General features: G+C 33.8%; 1 long non-coding RNA gene across 1 annotated transcript; it reads right to left on the reverse strand.

Annotated features, from left to right (window-relative positions):
• Window positions 1-3,616: 3,616 nt before the first annotated feature.
• LOC113278281 lies at window positions 3,617-4,481 on the reverse strand. The gene is made up of 3 exons (XR_003325406.1): window positions 4,415-4,481; window positions 4,204-4,326; window positions 3,617-4,099 (listed from the first exon to the last, which is right to left on the reverse strand). It is a non-coding gene; the product is annotated as an uncharacterized LOC113278281 (long non-coding RNA).
• Window positions 4,482-7,351: the final 2,870 nt, after the last annotated feature.

Here is a 7,351-nt window from a genome sequence, read left to right on the forward strand (position 1 = left end):
TGATTACGATAATATGGTGAAGGAGTTGTGGACTGAGCTTTAGAGAGTTGATGTCACGTCTCCAAAAATTCACCCGAGGTGTCCTAATATCCTTGCAATTCTTCGGAATGGAAAGTCTGGTTTATTTGTCGGCGAAACTGTGGTAGTGTACAACTTTATTACTCATGAGTTTGAGGATCTTGGTTTTGGAGAAGGAATGCGTTTGGATACTATGATGCCTGCTATCTATACGGAAAGCCTTGTTTCCGTCGATGCAGTAGCTAAAGCTATCTCCTCCTAAATGGGTGGTCCGTTTATTTCTGAGGACTAGCTAGGACTGTGTATAGTTAGTTTTCTTTAATGGATTCCCGATAGGAAATGGGTTTCTATTTTTAAACTTTTCTAGCTACACATATGTTCTCTTCTGTACTTTTTCTATATATCAAACTCCTAGGGTATGCCGGCACGGATCTTCTGTACTGTTTCTAGTTACACTCCTCAAATTATAAGCTCATTTGGAGTTTGATTTTTCACTTTGGTTGGTATATGATTTCCAACAATGAATATGAACAGCCTAACGTTTGGAGCATGAGGTCGTTGCTTTTTAGTTAAATATCTCCTCCTCCTTCTTATATATGCGGATTTTACTTCCGCTGAATCTCTTTAGCAAGCTTTGAACTTAGTTATGTGTTGTCGGATGAAACAAATTTCCTTAAATTCTATGTAAGGTACTAGGTTCATCATGTCTGAGAATAAATTAGGATATATTTTCCCTTTCGTTTATAAGATTGCTTTTCAAAAGGATACTGGTTTCCGAATAAAAAGTCAGGATAAAGCTTCCTTGGGGCAGCCGGCAATAAAAATTTCCCCTTAACTTTGAGGTGTTGGAAGATCCTAATTTAATAACAGTTTGCCAATTGAGCTGCCCCTTTATATGATTTACGTTACCATAGTTCAAGTTTCTACCTGCACAATCTGATGTTATTAAGCTTGACATTTCACCATGTCATCAAGTAGGGAAAGTATCACATTTGAGCATTTTATGTGAATTTTATATCTTAGGTTTTTAATGGCTAAAAGAAGATTTCACCTGTAACGATTAAATATATATATATATTTGATAACGGGGTGACATAAATAGAATAAACCGCAGAACATATATCAAGTGATTATTGATACTCCATTTATCTTTCACAGCATACATATCTAATTAGACTGATCGAAACACAAATCTTATTGACGACCAAAATTTATGATATGGTTTTTATGCCTAAGACATCCTTTATTATCATCCATTTTCTTTATAGATGCATTTCCCTTCGTACGGGCTCCTTCATTGGCGTTCATCTTCTGTCTCTCAGGCTTCTTTTATGTTGCCTTCAGTAAATCAAATTCATATATTACTACGCAAATCAAGAGGGATAAACAAATAAAAAATATATATATTTCCACCATCCGCCAGATTTGCAATAAACCTTAAACCCAAAATATATACTGTACCTGCTAAGGCTATTGCTTTGCCTTTATTGGTAAAACCGTAGAGGATTTCGCTTGCACAAAGAACTCCAGGATCTATAAGGGTCTGCAATTCCTAAATGTTACAATTAGACAGGCTTTTCCGTGTAACACTATAAACTCAATCGTGAAATGTCGTGTAATGACAACAGTATTAATTAATAATATTAAGCAATGCCTACTATATATACCTGAGAGTAACCATCTGTCTCCTTAGAAGATGATGAATACATAACGCTAGTATGTGCCTTCATTTCCGGCTAGTTCAGTAGTAGTACTAGTACAAGAAGATGATGATCCTCCTTGATCTGATTCCTTCTTTTTTTCCATGGCTTTTGCGATCTGGTAAGTACGTAAAACAAAAATGGAATCAGAAAAAGTATGGAATTGTAGATATACATATATTGGTTCTGGAAAAACAACTCATCACCAATTCCTTTGTTTTTTCTTGTTTCTCCAAAAGATATTCCAGAGCCTTTTTTCGAGACGCAATGATGTTCGAGTCTTCATGTGGATAAAAATGCTGGAATAAAAAAAGAACACTTATAAGATATTACTGGAAAAAATCACAACCCTAAAAACAAGAAATAAACACCGACAAATTAATAAAGTCTCTATGTTATGTTTTACCCAGCGTGTTCTGCTTTCTTTAATACTCTGTCTTCCTTCAATGAACCAACTTTCTGGAAACTCATTTCGATATCTGTATGAAGAACGTGGAACAATCTCATAAGCAGGAGCTTTTGGTTGTCTGATGTGTCCACTAGATTGGCGTTTTCGAACAATTTTTTTGTTCACACCACTGCTAGTAGCCCTATAGTTTGGGTTTTTGACTGATGCAAAGACTGAAGAAGGGACAAGAGAATTTGAAGCCATCTTGAAATGATAAGAACAGGATTGGGGTGAGAGAAAAAAATGAAGAGATACCAAAAGATTTTGAGGTTTACGCAGTACTAAAAATAAGCTAGAAAAATAAAATTTCATAAGTAGGGATCCAAGGTGTTTATTGATCACTAACAAATGTATTCTTTTTTTTTTTTTTGAGGGAAAACATCTTAATTTCATTAATATTGTACAATTAAATACCTGATTACCAAATACATCAAAGATGAGAATAATAAAAAATTACATATATCTTGTTTCACAGAGGAAACTGATATTTGAAAAATGGCTTTAGAAATAAAATTCTGCCATTGAGATTTGTCTTCTTCAATAAGAGTATAATGTGCCGGAGGGGAGTAACCTGCCCGTTTCATCATTATAACAATTTTCTGTAGCCACTGATCTTCAAAGAATTGTAAAACCATGACCACTTTCGAAAAATCACTAGCAATGATGCATTTGATAAGATTGTAACAATCATACGAAGCGTCCTTAAGGCTATAAGAAACATCTAATTGGCATAGAGAAGCCATTAGAAGAGATGAAATCAATTGAAAACAGAATAACAACATTATTTACAAACCCTAAAATCACTGAAAAGTGATTTTTTTTTATTCAATACTAATAGATAGTAATATTTATACCAAATCTGCCAAAAAATCTGACGTTTTCAGATCAAATATGACATTTGGATTAAGATCTAAGAGAATTTAGGAGGATCGAATTACAGAGAAAAAACGGTTTTTTTTTTCTTGGAGAGAGAAGAGAGAAAATAATATCTAACAAATGTATTCAAGTTCAAGATATCGCTTATTAAGAATATACTTATGCAGAATATTGGTGGCCGATGACAAAGGAGCAAAAAAGATAGTTGTTCATCTCTAGTTGATGCATCCAAGGTGTCGCTTAAAACTGTCCATCCGAAGATTTTCAAGATCTTTCCAAGGTCGTGGCCTTTTGGATCCCTTTATACCGGCAAATATAAAGTGTAAAATATTTTTTTTTCTGGCCTATATATTTGAAAGTATCTAACATGTTCAAGATCTTGCCAAGGATGTGCAGCAGTACTATGTTAAACACTAATCTCACATAGATTAATCATCGATCTGTGCAAGCGAAACTAAAAATCATATCTTAATTTATACGAAACAATTTGGAAAATGAACCCAAAAATTTGTCCCGTCTCTCGCATGAGGAGGTCGGGAAAAAACCTCCAATTTTAAGGTACACATAATTTGAAAAACCAAATTTCCGAATTTTATTCATTTGAAGCTTGTAATCTCATAAAGAAATACAACTTTAAAAGGATTGCAGGATTTGAACCGTTGGGTCAGTTCCCTAACCCCCCACAGTTTCAAGGAAAAACTAACATTTATTGCATGGCTAATTAGGGTTATCCGCCATAGCCATTTCAGCATCAACCTCATTTGTAATCATCTCTGTAGAATGGCATTATTTTGCACTCCCTTGTAGAATGGCTTTTATTGATTTCAAAATTAGAATCCTTTCAAACATTTCTTGCCATGTTCTTCTGTCGTTTGCGTCTTGATGTGTTCCCTATCGCAGAGTCATCTTTGTTGATCTCACAATCAAAATCCTTGCAAGCATTTCTTGCCATGTTTTTCCAGTTTTTGCGTCTTGATGTTGAGATATCATGTTCAAAATTCGATTGAGTATGTCGACCATCATATGTAGAGGTTGAGTTTTCCAACATGTGCACTTCCTATTGAATATTATCGTGATCAATTTAAAATAAAGTTATAATTGGGATCACGATAAAATGGTGAAATTAGTAATGGATTCAAGTAATTAATGTGTATTATATACCTGCCGATAGTCATTTCTCTCTGTCGAAAGCGGTGGTGAATATAATACAATTTCTTTCCCTTTGTTTTTATCAGAAGGAGATGAAAATCCTTCTCCTTGGCCTATTTCCTTGTTTTTATCCAACTTATGGAACAAAAAAAAGGATTTAAATAATAGAATGTTCCGGAAATTTGCACCAAAAACTGCAGTAAATCGATTTTGAAGAACTCACCAATTCCCTAGCTTTCTTTTCTTCTTCTAGAAGATATAGTTTTGCTTTCCTCCGTGATCGAATCTCTTTTCTAGGTTCTTGCGGGTCCGATGCTGGTGGATAAAAGAACTAAAAAAAAACGTTTAGATGCCCCAAAATTGATTCAAATTACTACTAAAAAAAACCAACAAATAATGACTGGAAAATTAATTCACAAATGTTACCCAATCTTTATGTCCATCGACCCGTTGTCTCCCTTGGATAAACCAACTCTCTGGAAATTCATGCCGGAATCTATATAATGAACCGGATAAAACCTGGCATGGGTGTGGTTTGCGTCGATAACGTTGTGGTTTTTGGACAGTTTTTTTTTTGTTCTTAGTGTTGATACCAGCGTTGTTGACCTGATTAACAGAAGTACTCATTTGGAAATAAGAATAATAAAGCTGTGAGTTCTTGAAGAGATCTTAGTTTCTCAAAATAAAAACTTTAGAGAAAGATAAACAGATTTACAAAAAAGTTGCAAGGTGTTGGAGAGTTGATGTACCAAACGATTTTGAGGTTGAAGTATTTATAATTTTCGAAAAAATAAGGGTTTAAGCATCAATTTGGTGAGGAAATCACTTAAGTTTATAAAGTTAATAGTAAGATCATAATTAGTTAAACATTAATTGTATCAAAGATTTTATTTTAATTAAAGCTCGTCAATAACAATGTATTATCATTATTGTTCGAATTTGAAATGAAAATTTAAATAATAGTAATAACAACTTTTACAAGTTTCTTTTTCCGGGAAGGCTATTAGAGCGAGCACACAACGTGGGATGTACATTCCGATAAAAAATAAAGTTTACGATTAATTTTTACCATGGAAATAATATATTTTTACATATCTTTCATTATTTAGGGAATTTAAACCGATGGTTTTCTATTTTTATTTGTGAAGACTATAGATTTTGTATTGATATTATTTCCACTTGGTCAAATTATTACTATTATTTTAGATATTTTGTGCAATTTGGTTTTCCTTGGATAATATATATAATGTTGTAATGGTTATTTTTTAAAAAAAGATTTATCTTCTGAAAACGGCCATTAACAGTTTATATGAAAAGATTAGAACAAAAATTATTATAACAACCGCTTTCATCTTAAAGAAGGATATGATTTTTATAATGATTGTCATACCTGCTCGCGTAATGCAAACCGTTAAAATGTGAATCGGTTCATCTTAAATGAGCGTATAATTTTTATAATGATTATACCGGCTTATATATGTATATGTAAAGCTGGATACCGTTAAAACACGAACTGTTTATCTTAAATGAGTATATAATTTTTATATTGACCGTTATACTGACTTACGTATATACAGTTACAAACCGTTAAAATAGTGAGTCTTTATAGCGGTTTTAGCTAATAATGAAAAGCAATTATGTCTTTTTCAACAAAAAGTTTGATTTCCCTATTATGTATTTTATCTTTTTTTTATTTGCAAAAGTCGGACTCATGACCTACCTGAACAGCCAATTGGATTGACCCACTGCCAAATCCAATTCGCCAAACCAAGCTATACAACTATACCAATAGTAGTACTAGCCTTTAAGGTCGGGATGAAACCCCTAATTTCCACTTCTTAAAGTTGATAGGAAACTATTGGGCTACAATCTTGGACACCTGGTTTCCCTATTATTTAGCTAAGCTCTTTTTTTTTTCTTTGAATACACCCACTATGTGCTGGGCACCATGGATAATCCCGCGTGACTTATTCACTGTGAACCCCTAGAGAGTTTAGCAGGGGAGGGATACTGGGGTTCGGTCGGGCGCATGGTGACTGAATCTCACGGGATCATCCACAGAGCCCAGCTCACGGTGGATAAATCATTTTCGTTCAAGGAGACAAAAAAACCCCACTACATTCAAGATTTCGCTTAGGAAAAACACACTTGCATGGATTGGATTGTACATAAGAAAAGACATACAAAAAAACAATCCAAAATTAAATTTGATCGCCCTTTAATACCTGTAATAGTTATTGAAAATGCGGGGTACAACAACCTCACCTAATATTTCGATTAGCAATCTGTATGGACTAACTCCAATATATTTTCAAGAGAATCAACCAGACTCAATCTTAATAAAGTATATCCAAGAGTTCTAATATCTCTATTTCACAATGTAATCAGCAAATTGAACAGATAGAAATATGTGAGCCTAATTATTATGTGAAATCACTTGAACGGTACCAAAGACCAATGTTCAAGTGTCAAACAATGTAAATCAACAACCAAAGGTTGGATATTCTAATTGATTGATCCTAACGCACAACCTGTGATATTTCAATTATATAACAAAATATAATGCGGAATAAAATAACACAGACACCATAATTTTATTAACGAGGAAACCGCAAATGCAGAAAAACCCCTGGACCTCGTCCAGACTGAATACCACACTATATTAAGCCGCTATAGACACTACCCTACTACAAACTAACTTCGGTCTAGACTTTAGTTAAACCCTAATCAATCTCACACTGATTCAAGGTACAGTTGCGCTCCTTACGTCTCTGATCCCAGCAGGATACTACACACTTGATTCCCTTAGATGATCTCACCCACAACTAAGAGTTGCTACGACCTCCCAAAGTCGAAGACTTTAATAAAAAAATCTGTATCACACCTAAAAGTCTATGATGAATGATAAATTTGTCTCCCACAGATAAACCTATGAGTTTTGTTCCTTCTTTTGATAAATCAAGGTGAACAGGAACTAATTGATAACTCGGACTTATATTCCCGAAGAACATCCTATTATCAATCACCTCACAATAATCTTAATCGTATGGTAGTGAAACAAGATATTGTGGAATCACAAACGATGAGATGAACATGTTTGTGATTTATTTTTATCTTGCCATATCGGAGATATAATCTCAAGTCAATTATTCAATTGAAC

This window comes from Papaver somniferum, chromosome 5 (genome assembly GCF_003573695.1).
Source record: "Papaver somniferum cultivar HN1 chromosome 5, ASM357369v1, whole genome shotgun sequence".
NCBI classification, from domain to species: Eukaryota; Viridiplantae; Streptophyta; class Magnoliopsida; order Ranunculales; family Papaveraceae; genus Papaver; species Papaver somniferum.